The sequence below is a fragment of the Heterocephalus glaber genome, unplaced genomic scaffold (genome assembly GCF_053883595.1).
Source record: "Heterocephalus glaber isolate CG9 unplaced genomic scaffold, H.glaber_assembly_v1.0 deba00001465, whole genome shotgun sequence".
Classification (NCBI taxonomy): domain Eukaryota; kingdom Metazoa; phylum Chordata; class Mammalia; order Rodentia; family Bathyergidae; genus Heterocephalus; species Heterocephalus glaber.
In genome coordinates this window covers 19,784,340-19,798,363 of record NW_028258312.1, presented here as the reverse complement: position 1 = coordinate 19,798,363, position 14,024 = coordinate 19,784,340, and the positions used below count along the sequence as shown (strand labels likewise).

The window sequence follows — 14,024 nt, the reverse complement described above, 5'->3', positions numbered from 1 at the left end:
CTTGATACAACACCCTTCGAATGAATTACCAAAATATTGGGTGGAGGGATCACTGGTATCCGATTCCAAATGGTGTACACCATGTCGTCTCCAACCACATTTTCCACGTGCCTACCTTCTCACCACAATGAACCACTCTCTATTTTCAAACAGTGCCAAGTTTTTTCCACATCTCTGTGTCTCTGCCAATGCAATTTCCTCAGCCTGGCATATGCCTTCCCCACTTCCCATCTGGCCAGTTCCTATTACTCTTTTCATTCAATCTCACAAATCATCTCTTACATGCAATCTTTCTTCTCTTCTCCCAAGCTGAATTAGATTGCTTATCTGTGTTCTGATATTACATTAAACACACACATAAAAATATGTTATGATCAGCTTTTTTAGGATAAGCACTACTAAACTGGTTCAACGGCTAAACTATGAATTCTGTGATTTCTTCAGCACAGTGTTTGACGCATAGAAAACCTTTAATACATGTATGTTGACTGAATGAGTAGAAAAACTTGTATGGCTTTGCTTTCCACACTATACTCTATGAGACTGGCTCAAATTGTCTGTTCCTCCCCCAGTATCATTTTTTCTTTATGTCTCAAGCCTCAGAATCAGGGCTTTGTGCCTCATATAGGTCATAAATATTTTTTATTGGCATTTATATCCATTTCTAAACTTTTACTCATACTATGTCTCCTCTTTGGAAAGGTTTCTGTCTCTTCCACCAGTACATTTCTAATCCCAGCTTAGAAACCCTTCCAATCTTTCATGCTGGTTGTGGACTAAATTTGTATTCTCATAAATCTACATCATTTGTATGACATGATTTATTGTATACACATGAACACATAATTGCACATACATTTTGTTTTATTGGTTCAACCATGTGAAAATGCCAATATTCAAATATGCTTACAAAAATGGCAATATCATGCATTCCAACCTCACTATAACATTTTGAAAGCAGGTTAGTATGTCACAAAGTATTTCATATTTTTATGGTTTTGGCCTAGAGTTATCACTGGCACAATTTTATGCAGACAGTACATAAGTGGCTCTCAAAGTGAGGCTCATGGGACACTACGAGCCCCCAAGAACTTTCCAAGAAATCAAAACAATTTAAATAATAATACTAAAATGTTATTGGCCTTTTTCATTGTGTTGAGATTTGCACTGATGGTGCAAAAGCAATGGTAAGTAAAACCGCTAGTGCTTACATGAGTCATTACAGTGGTACCAGACTAGATTCATTGCCACATGCTTTCATATTTAAAAAATAAAAAACCATCCTCACTTAGGAATGCCCTTGATGAAGCAGCAAAAAGGATCATCAATTTTATTGAATCATGATTCTTGCACAGGCATGTCTTCATATGCTGTGTTATGAAATGAGAATACACACAAAGCTCATCAGTCCAATCCTCAAGTACAATGTTACCTAGAGAAGAAGCATTCATGTTGAGGTGCAGGGTAAACTCGTTACTTTTGCCATGGAATATCAGCTTTACATGGAAAAACTCCCACTGACAGGTATTTGGTTGAGACTTTTAAAAAATGAAACAAAGCACGACTGCCTTTTAAAGGAAAACAATTAGCACCATTTCCTGACAATGATAAAATTCAACCATCCAAGCAATATCAGAATTTTGGAACACTTACATCTACTACCATAATCTTTACAGATTCTTACTATTTAATTTTATTCTGAGGAGATCATAGGGATATTTTAATACTGTATAATAAATATATCAATATTTGAACATCTATATAACTCAGTAGGTCAGTAGTTTCCAAATGAGCAAAACATGATGTTTTTTTAATCTTACATGGTCAGTGACACAAATTGTAAAATACAGTTTCAGATTTTACACTGCAACTAAACTAAGAAACTATCAGTTGTTGAGTTTTGGTGCAGTATTAAAAAAGAATATCCCAAACTACCAGAAACAGTAATAAAAATCTTCCTCTTTTTTCCAATTATATACATGTGAAACCAGGTTTTCTTCACATTCTTCAATCAAAGTAAAATATCGAGTGGCGTGGAACACGCCGAATCAGCCTGCTGCAGACAGGCAGGTCTGCGGACACCCTAACAAGGTCGTGAGTGGCGTGGAACATGACGAATCAGCCCGCGCCCTGGCAACAATCCACTGGACCCCCCGCTGCTCCTCTATACAGCCACCTGGTTCCACACTACAAAGACACAGAGGACACCGGACCACCAGACCATGGTACTGAGTCCCGCTGCTCCTGGCCCAGAGGTAGGGGCTTCTAAGCCGCCATCCCACTGGTCCTGGACCAGAGGAAGGGGTTTGCCGGCCACCATCCCTCCTGTTGCTCCCAGCCCACAGGAAAGGGCTTTTGGGCCACCATCCCTACTGCTGCTCCCGGCCCCTGTCCCACCTCTCCCAGGTCAGAGGAGGTAATCTGTGCAGGCGCCAACAGCTGCCCCCCCCCAGTCGAAATGAGAAAACATGTAAATAAGTCTCAAAACCAGACTTCCAGATCACCTACAGCAACCTCAAAGGGAAATGAGATGGAACACTCTGATACCCAACCACCTGGACCCACTGAACTGGCAACAAAAGGGGATCTGGAAAAAATGAAATCAGAAATAATTTCTCAGATAAAAGGAGAAATTGTGCCCCTAGTGCAAGACATGATTAATAAATCTAGAGAGGAGCTGAGGAACATGATGGAATCTCAACATAGGAAACAAATGGAATCCATAAAACAGATGCAAATAGATTTCCAGGAGATGAAAAACATTGAAAGTCTACACAGCAGAATGAGCCAATGTGAGGATGGAATGTCACATGTAGAAGATAAGATTGCAATTAGTGACAAGGAAAAGAAAAATTGCTTCAAAATTATAAGGGAACATGAGAAATCCATCCAGCAGCTGCTAGATGATCCAAAGAAGAATAACATAAGACTGATTGGAGTCAATGAAGAAACAGGAGAGAGTGCAGATGACATAAAAAATCTCTTCACAGAAATAATGGCAGAAAACTTCCCAAGCAGGGGAAAAGAGCTTGACATACAGATAAGTGAGGCATATAGGACTCCAAATAGCCTTGATCAAAAACAATCTACACATAGGCATATAATTGTTAAGATTCCAGAAACTCAACAGAAGAACAAAGTTCTACAAGCAGTTAGAGAAAAAAGAAACAAATCACATACAAAGGAAAGCCCATCAGAATCACAACAGACTTCTCAACACAAACCATCAAGGCAAGAAGAGCTTGGCATGACATATTCCAAGCCCTAAAAGAAAACAGCCTCCAACCCAGACTGATGTACCCTGCAAAACTATCTTTCAAAATTTATGGAGAAATAAGATACTTTCATGACAAAGAGAACCTTAGGAACTTCGTGAATACCAAACCAGCACTCCAAAAACTTTTACACAATATCCTAGGAACAGACATTGAGGATCACAACCCCAGAAGCAAAGCAGAATGAACCCATCTGGCATGACAAGAAATTAAATGTAAAGGGGGAGAACCCAACAAAAAGAAAAAGTCATGGCAATGACAAGTCAATATGTTTCAATTATAACCATCAATGTTAATGGTCTCAATTCACCAATCAAAAGAAATAGACTGGCACAATGGGTCAAGAAGCAAAATCCAACAATATGCTGCATACAAGAAACATACTTAATTCAAAAGGAAACTCATAGACTGAAAGTTAAAGGGTGGAAAACAATACTTCATGTGACAGGAACCCGAAAAAAAGCAGGAGTATCTGCTATCCTCTTTGCAGATCAAGTAGATTTCAAACCAACACTGATTAAGAGAGACGAAGAAGGACACTACATCCTTGTAAAGGGAACTATCCAACAGGAAGGGATGACAATCATAAATATCTATGCACCAAACACTAGTGCGCCCAACTATATAAAACAAATACTAATGGACATGAAAAGTCATATATGCACTAATACAATTGTAGTGGGGGAACTCAACACCCCACTGTCACAAATAGATAGATCAACTAGACTAAAAATAAGTAATGAAATGCTAGAACTCAATCGAACTCTTGAACAAATGAACTTAACAGATGTTTACAGAGTCTTCCATTCCACAAAATCAGAATACGCATTCTTCTCATCTGCACATGGGTCATTCTCCAAAACAGACCACATACTCACTCACAGAACATGTTTAAGTAACTGCAAAGGAATTGAAGTTATGCCCTGTATATTATCAGACCATAGTGCAATGAAATTGGAGATCCATAGCAAAAGGAACTCAAAACATTTCAAAAACACATGGAAATTGAACAACACACTTCTGAATAAGCAATGGGTCACAGAGGAAATTAAAGAAGAAATCAGACAGTTCCTTCAATTAAATGACAATGACAATACAACATATCAGAATCTATGGGACACAATGAAAGCAGCCTTATGAGGGAAATTCATAGCAGTGAATATGCATATTAGGAAAACAGAATGAGCCCAATTAAACAACCTGATGCTGAACCTCAAGCTTCTACAAAAAGAAGAACAGGACAACCCCAGAGCTCATACAAGGGAGGAAATTATAAAGATCAGAGGAGAAATCAATGCAATGGAGACTAAGAGAACGATACAAAAAAATCAATGAAGCCAAGAGTTGGTTCTTCAAAAGAATCAACAAAATTGACAAACCCTTAGCCAACCTTATCAGAAAAAGGAAAGAAAAGGCCCAAATCCATGCAATTAAGAATGAAAAGGGTGAAACTACAACAGACCCAGCAGAAATCCAGAGGATCATCAATGCCTACTTCCAGGACCTATACACCAATAAGATGGACAACATAGAAGAAATGGACAGATTCCTAGATACATATGAATTACCAAAGTTGAACGAAGAAGACCTAAAAATTCTGAACAACCCAATATCAACCAATGAAATTGAAAATGTAATTAAAAACTTATCAACTAAGAAAAGCCCGGGCCCTGCTGGCTTCACTGCTGCATTCTACAAGACATTTAGAGAGGAACTGCTGCCACTACTGTTTAAACTCTTCAATGAAATTGAAAGGGAAGCAATACTCCCAAATTCATTCCTGGAAGCAAGCATCACCTTGATCCCCAAAGCAGACAAAGCCCCAAACGAAAAAGAGAACTATAGGCCAATCTCACTAATGAACATAGATGCAAAAATCCTTAATAAGATACTGGCAAACAGAATGCAGAAGATCATCAAGAAGATCATACACCCTGATCAAGTGGAATTCATCCCAGGGATGCAGGGATGGTTCAACATACACAAATCAATCAATGTAATACACTATATCAATAGAGCCAAGGACAAAAACCATATGATTATCTCCATAGACACAGAAAAAGCATTTGACAAAATCCAACATGCATTTATGATAAAAACCCTACAAAAAATTGGAATAGATGATCTCTACCTCAAACTGATAGAAGCCATCTATGAAAAACCAACAGCCAATATCATACTAAATTGTCAAAAACTGAAATCCTTCACACTAAAATCAGGAACTAGACAAGGATGTCCACTATCACCACTCCTGTTCAATATAGTTCTGGAAACATTAGCCACGGCAATTAGATGAGAGAAAGAAATAAAAGGAATAAAGATAGGAAATGAAGAAGGCAAATTGTCATTATTTGCAGATGACATGATACTCTTTGCAGAAGACCCCAAGAACTCCACCAAAAGTTTTCTAGACTTAATAACCAAATTCAGTTAAGTAGCTGGTTACAAGGTCAACATACAAAAATCAATAGCTTTCCTCTACATGAATGACAGACTCACTGAGAGAGAAATAGGGCAAATAATTCCTTTCACAATAGCATCCAAAAAACTGAAATACCTAGGAATCAACCTAACGAAAGAAATCAAAAACATCTTCTCTGAAAACTATGGCACTCTGAAAAGAGAGATTGAAGATGATATCAGAAAATGGACAGACATCCCCTGGTCCTGGGTAGGAAGGATTAATATAGTGAAAATGGCCATACTTCCAAAACTTCTATATAGATTTAATGCAATTCCAATTGAGATCCCAGCAGCATACTTCATGGACCTTGAGCAAACAATCCAAAAATTCATTTGGAACAAGAAGAGACCCAGAATACAAAAGCAACTCTAGGTAACAGAGACATGGCAGGGGGTATCACAATCCCCAACCTGCAACTATACTACAAAGCTACTATGATAAAAACAACTTGGTACTGGCAAAGAAACAGACCTCAGGGCCAGTGGAATAGATTAGAAGTTGCAGAAACAACGCCAGACACACTCAGCCATCTCATCTTCAATAAAGGAGCCAAATACCCTCACTGGAGGAAAGATAGCCTCTTTAATAAATGGTCCTGGAAAAATTGGGTTTCAACTTGCCAAAGACTAAAACTAGACCTATATCTCTCGCCATGCACTAAACTAAAATCAAAATGGATTAAAGATCTAAATATTAAAATAGAACCTCTGAACCAGTTGGAACAGAGGTGGAGGTAGAACTCTTCAAGACATCGGTGTAGGAAAAGATTTTATGAACAGAACCTCAGTTGCCCGTGAACTAGCACAAACAATCAACGAGTGGGATCTCTTCTTATTAAAAGGCTTCTGCACAGCAAGAGAAACCACCAGCAGTGTGAAGAGACAACCCACAATGTGGGAAAAAATCTTTACCTGCTCTTCCTCAGACAAAGGTCTACTATCTCGAATCTATAAAGAACTTAAAAAGATCAGACCTCCCAAATTTAAAGGCCTAATCCAAAAATGGGCATCTGAAATGAACACACATTTCTCAGACAAAGAAGTAGAAATAGCAAATAAATACATGAAAAAATGGTCAACATCACTGGTCATTCAAGAGATGCAAATGAAAACAATGCTGAGATTCCACTTCACTCCAGAAAGAATGGCTGCTATCATGGAATCAACCAATAACAAATGCTGGTGGGGCTGTGGGGAAAGAGGAACCCTGCTCCACTGCTGGTGGGAGTGTAGACTGGTGCAACCACTGTGGAAATCGTTATGGAGATACCTCAAAGAACTAGGACTGGAAGTCCCATTTGACCCCTCTATTCCACTGCTGGGGATCTTCCCCAAAGAATTAAAAGAATCATACCACAGTGATATATGTTTACCCATGTTCATAGCAGCACAGTTTGTGATAGCTAAAACTTGGAAACAGCCCAAATGCCCATCAACTGGAGACTGGATCAAGAAAATGTGGGGTTCTTTTATAAAATGGAGTACTACTCAGCCATAAAAAATGAGAAATTAGAAACATTTATAGCTAAGTGGATGCACATTGAGGCAATACTCTTAAGTGAAATAAATAGTACACACATGTATAAATACCGAATAGTTTCTCTGGTGTGAGAAACTGAAAGTGTAAATAAGAACTAAATGTATAATAGGTAATGTGAAATAGGGCAAAAAGGGGCAAAGGGGAAGGAAGTGGGAGGGCTAGGGGATAGGATAGAAGGGAGTGGGATTAATATGAGAAAATGGAAAAATAGGAAGAAAATCTTTGTAAATAGAGAGGAATGGAGGGGTTGAAGGGAGGGCTGGGCAAGGGTGAAAAATAAGAACCAAGAGAGACTATGTAAAGGTGCAAATTTCCAATGATGGATGTCATTATATTTTTTACCTAAAATGTACCAATGATTAGAATGAATAATCGATAATGCAAAATAGGAAGAAAAGGTGCAAAGGGGTAGGCATAGTGGGAGGGCCAGGGGAAAGGATAAAAGGGAAAGGAAAAATGATGAGAAATGGAAAAAATGGAAATAAAGTCTTTGTAAATAGGGAAGGGTGGAGGGAGTGAAGGGAGGGCTAGGAATGGGGAAAAAATAAGAACCAAGATGCATCATGTAAAGGTACAATTCCCAGTGAGAAATGTAATTGTGTTGTATACCTACAATGTACCAATAAAAGAATTTAATAAAAAAAAAAAGTAAAATATCAAGGCAGATTCAATACAGAAAAGAATCCAGGTGCATTAAGCCAGATAAAGATATTTGTAAAAATGTAAAGCAATGACACTTTTATTACTACTCTTTGGGGGGGCGGTTTAAATATATTTATTTCATGAAATATATTATTTGTGTTAATATATAATCAGTATATTGCTATTTTCAAGCAAAATAAATACTTTTAAAGCATTTCAGTTTTAATTTGCTTATGTCTAGATGTCTTTCCTAAGTCTCATGTCCACATAGGTGGGGCTTTTGGGGGTGTGTGACTGAATTGTGGGTGTGATACAGGATTAGACCACTGATAGGTGGGTATGATGTTGGGAGATGAAGCTGGTTGGAAAGAGGTGGTTACTGTGGGAGCTGCCTGGAAGGATACATATCCCCCCTACTTTGATCTTTGCTTTGCTTCCTGCCTGCTATGCCATAAGCTGTTTCTTCTCTGTCAGGCCACCCTACCTTAGATCCAGCTATGGACTGGGATTGAAACCTCAACCAACTGTGAACCAAAATAAACCTTTCCTACTTTAAATTATGAGTGTTGGGTACTGTGTCTTGGCACCAAGAAAGTAACTAAGACAATTTCCAATGTGGTAAATATTGATAGAAATAATCCATGCAAACAAAAGTTCTTTGGGGTCCTTGATAATTTTTAAAACTTAAGAGTCCTGAGCTCAAAGATTTGAGATTTATTGCAGTAGATGCTCAATAAATATCGATGAGCTAGTGAACCAATGAAGCAATATGAAGAAAGCAAGGGAGGCTGTGTTGATATCAAGCTAGTTATGTGAGTGGAGGTTCACTTTCATATTCACTCTGCTTCAAATACTTGGCTGTTACCATACCCATCATGGCGCTGAGAAGTGTGTAAGGATTAAATACTACCCAGAGAGCAGCAAGGTGTCCAAGTCAACTCAAGCTCAGTTTTAAGTGGAAGAATAATTATTCTTTTAAAATCTCAAATTAAAGAAGACTCATGGAGTAGATGCCTCCCTCACCTTGCTGTGGTTCTGAATCTCAGGCAAGATTTTTAAGAACAACTCTCCAACTCCCTTTTAACTGGCTTTAGAAAACAAGTTATGAGTACAACTATCACGGTGTGTTTTCTGTGAGTCTGGAGCACCAAAGGCGCAATCCTGGAAAGTGGCCAGTTCACCATCACTGACTGCACTGTCACAACACGGCACCTCCGGGCAGGATGGGTGTGGGGGAAGGTGGCAGCAGAACACTCAGGCAACTGCTGTCTGGGGAAGAAAGTGAGGCAGCCACCAGGGGAAGGGCAGCAGCAACACTCTGCACTGAATTTCCAATCTTAGAAAAATGTGGCAAAGTTGTTGACTGCTGAGAAACCACAGCAGCAGACAGGCTGGTCTGCTATGCTGCAAATAGAAACAGGGTGGCTCTTTCAGAGCAAAGGCATTGGGCCAAATGATACTAACAGGCAGAAGCAGCTGCAGTCCCAAGTGAAAGGAGAATGTTCATAATGTATGCCAAGACAGAGAGCTATTGGTCAGGACCTGCCTAACTGCTTGGCCACACCTGCACAGGTGAGTATCAGCAGCCTGATCCAGAGAACCGAAGTACTCTGGTGAACAAATGGTGCTCCATTTCTCAGTCAGCATCTTTTTCTCAGAGAGTTCCCACTCATATTTTATTTGTGCCTATTATAAATAAGGTTTTGGAAACCTGGCAACTAATTATTCTTGTGCAAACTTGATTTTTTGAACTCTGGTGTAAATTTATCAAAGGCCACTCACTCCTCAAAGTCCATAGCTCAGTGTCATGGGCATAGTAGGTGCTCAATACATATTGTTGAATAAATGAAGTATAAAATCAGCAAAACTGTCAAAATCCTGCTGTCACATCTTCATTCATCTGTTTGTTCACCTAATAAATATTTGGCCAGCCCCTATCACATACAAAGTAGTATGTGATAGGTCATATTGGGTATGTTAAGATGAACTAGACATGGCTACTTTCCTTCCAGAGTGCCTGGCTCAATAATTCACATTAGTCTCTTCACTGAGAGATAAGTAAAGATATAATAGACATCTTGTTTTCTTTTCTTTTTTTTTTTACCACATTTATCATTCAACCTGTGTCCAGAAGTGATCAATGAATCAAAGAAGTATGAAAGTTGACATTCCTTTCTCTAACCTAGTAACTTACTTTTCTGGTCTCCAATGAGATCAATCAGCAAAAACAAAAAAGCCCCCAACTTGGAAACAATATGCCAAACCCTACTACAATTTAGAATTTAGATTCAACAAATGACATGTTATTCATTTCAGAAAAATGTGCATTTCTTACACATGGCTTGGATCATGTGCTCACCTCTGAGCCAATCACAGAGGCCAGGGAGATTGAATGCACTGATTGGTTCAGAGTTTATATGGAATATAATCTGTGAGGAAAGACTTTTTTCTGCCTTACTTACTACAGTATCCCCAGATCCAAGTGAAGTGACTAGCTCAGGGTGGATACCTGATAAATATTCATTGGCCAAAAAAGACACAAAAAATAAATTCAGGGAGCAAATTGTTTTATTAAATATTCTCTTGGGTGGATAAGCAGTGAGGCCCTGCAGTTTTGCTGTTTGGGTTCAAATCCTGGCTTCACCATTCACTAGCTTTGTGACCTTCACTAGGTAATTTACTGACCTGCTCTTTGTCTCAGTTTCTGCATCTGTAAAATGGGGGTAATAGTACTTATCTCATAAGCTTGTTATAAATATTAAATTAGAAAGAAATCCTGAAGTTCTTATTGTGCGACTTCTACGTTGTAAGAACTCAAAAAATGTTAATGTTTTCTTTGGTATTGGAGATCGAACTCAGGACCTCGCACTTGCCAGCCAGGCACCGTATCACTGAGCTAAATCCCCAGCACATTAATTATTATTATATGTGTTTTTGTGTATGTGTAAGGACAGACTTTTATTATGATCCACTTATATTAATCAAGCAAAATGTAACACTGGGAAGATTTCTGAATAGTATTCCACAAATAAAATGTTTATGAAATACTGTAAGTTCTTCTTAGGTTTCTGTATGTTCTACAGCTCAGCAAATTTCTTGAAGGTGACTGTAGTTTGGATTTCTGCTCTCTCACCATCTTATGTTGAAAATTGAGATGGGAATATTTATCTCCTATTGTCATTGTAAAGATCAATGTAATTGTATTAGAAGGTAAAAAACACCAGAGGTTAATTATAATTTGTCATTCTCATCAATATCATTGTGTCTATGGATAATGAAGAAGGTTGGAAAAGAGTAATATAAAATCCACAAAAGAAACATGCAAGCAGAAAAAACATGTTAGGTTTACTATGCCATAACTTCAAGGTTAATAGAATACCATTCGTATAAAATAGGTGCCATTGAACAGAATAGAAAATGCATGCCAGAAAAAAATATGGTGTGCCCATTTATTGAGCCAGTCTGAGTCTACAGCTAGAAGCAATAGCTCAACTGAGAAAAAGCTTACCGTAGAATTTACAAAAACTCACAGGGTACATACAATGTGTAAAGAACATAATGAACAATTTCCAGCTGGTAAGATAGTTAACACCAGCATACATAACAGAATGGGATGATGGTGTTTCTTTTCCAGGATGTTTTTGGTACGAGGCTGTATCACAAAATATAAGAGTGTTGAACCCACCCTTAGAAAATGTTGGGTGACCTTCTAGGGTCCTTTCAGTCAGATGAATAATAAAGAAAAATAAAGATGAGTAATAAAGAAAAATGAGAAAAATGTGAGTTTATTCAGGTTTACAAAAAAGAAAAAGGATTATTCACAGCATTGTCACATAACCATCTGAATTTACATTTATTCCTTCATTTCAACAAAAATAATTATTGGGGGTGCATGTTCCAGCCACTGAGCTAGTTAGTCAGCCAGCAGACCAGAGGCAAACCCTTGTTGCTGAAGAACTTACAGGATAGGGAGTGTGATATGAGTGATTATGGCATTATGACTGTTATCATCAGGCTGGTCAGATACTGTTCTTTTGCATCTGCAGCCAGAAAGCCAGTTGGAATAAACTTAAGCAAAACTTCACTGACTGAGATAACAGAAGGCAAAGGAACAGGATGATCTTCCTTAATTCAGTAGAGCTTCCTTTGGGTTGTCCATTTTCAGATAATTCTCCCCTCATAGAAGGAGGAAACTCATGGGCTGTATCCTTCCTTGTCTAACAGAAAGGAAATGAAAGCCTTAGAGTTAGTATTATTGGATGGCTTGGGTCATGGGACCACTTCTGAACCAATCAAAGAGACTAGGCAGGTGGCTCAGCCTCCAGCTGTCTCCCCTGAGGCACAGAGGCGTGGGAGGAGTGATTCCCCACCTTAGGGGTGCAGAGAGATTGCCTTGAAAATGGAAGGAGTGATGCTAGACTGTCAAACAGCAAATTCTACTACCCAGGAATATACATATTTGACAATGCTTGCACTTCGGATAAAAATCTTTGAGCACACTCTGGAGATGACACACTGGACTAAGCATTTTTCCAAATTAAAAAGATACTGTCAAAAAGCTGGAAATCTAGAAAGGGGGTTTAGGAAGATATACAGATAAAACACAAAGAAAAGGTCCTGTGTGCTATGGAAAGTTGTTGGAATAGAGTTCATTTTCCACTGCAAAAATTAGGAAAGCTCCCCCGGCCCAGAAAGTGACCTCATAGGAAGGGTGGGACCTGTCCTACTTGCCTTGAACAATCTCATCAGAACACGAATTCAGTTTCTCCTTATTTTGGAGATGAGCTTTAAAAATACTATATTATCTTGTTTTAAAAATACATCTTCGAGAAGCACAAACCTTCCCAACTGTGGTTATTAAAAAGGATATGATTACTATTAACAATAGTGTATCCCTTAAACTCAGGGCCTAGCATACAGTTGAAAGAATGGATATGTGAATGAATGGATATCTGAATGAACAAATACTATGGCAACATGTTAATGGGTAACAGATGAGATTCCCGTGGTCATGTAATGTCAGTTTGAAAGACATCACTAAGAGTTGTCTATGACAAGTTGTTCCTTTACTGGTTCATATGGGGGCACCTTGCTCCGCCAGGTAGCCCTCTGAGGCTCATCGGTAGCACCATTTACACAGCTACCTTGTGTGTAATGAAATACAACCTGGCATCCACCACACCCTGTCTTTTAGTGTAAAGCAAAGTGCAGCTTCCCCCACAGAGCATCCTGATTAAACAAATTAACTATGGTGCCGCCTGCAAATACACACACTAGAGTGCAGGAAATGAACAGATACAATGGCCAAGTCTGTATTTAATTTTAATTAAATTTCATTCTGTAGCTCAATTAATCCACATCTCCAAATGTCAGCAGGACTTAGGCAAATGGAATGACATCTGCTGCACTGCTCAGGACTATAAAACCTTCGCTGCATGCTAGGTCTTTGGAAGCACACCAGGAAAAATGAAATATCTTTATGAAGTGTGTAGTAATGTATAGAAGTTTAACTCAGAGTCTAATGAGTTTCTTTCCATAAACTAGGAAAGAAAATTGGACTAAGAATGTGCGTGGTTATAGGCATGGCAAATATTGCTCAATATCCTGCCTTGTGTTATTTATTGTTTTAAAGTTGCATTTAACTTTATAGGTGTTTCCTTTACTATTTACTCAGCAGGCTTCTCAGTTGCCCAGGTTGGTTTTCTTTTCTTTCCTTCCTTTCTCCTCTCTTCCCTTCGCTTCTCCTCCTCTGCCCTCCGCTCCCCTTTCCTTCCCTTTTTTCTCTTCCTCTCTCTGCTTCCTTTCTTTCACTAACTCAGACGTCTTTCCTGAGAAAGCAGAATTGGTAGAATGGGGTGCTCTTTCCACATGGTAGATGGAAAAGGCCACATTGGTTGTGCAAGCTCATTTGTTACGGGAAGCCAGAGGTGTAGCAGAGACTGTGGAGATTGACAAGCCTCAATGAAAAGATTTGTTCTGCAACTTATAATATTAGGAGATTTTTTTAAGCCAGACATTATTAATTGGTGGGACTGTTCTCACTTAACAATGACTGGTTTGAGGAAATGTCTGTGTAGTGTTTTTAGAAAATGTCACTGTGATCA

At 38.6% G+C, this 14,024-nt stretch overlaps 1 protein-coding gene across 6 annotated transcripts in view; it reads right to left on the bottom strand.

The window, feature by feature from the left end:
• The window catches only part of Kiaa0825 (KIAA0825 ortholog), a 382,237-nt gene that overhangs the window by 117,561 nt on the left and 250,652 nt on the right, over positions 1–14,024 (bottom strand). The gene's annotated exons all lie outside the window — the stretch shown is intronic.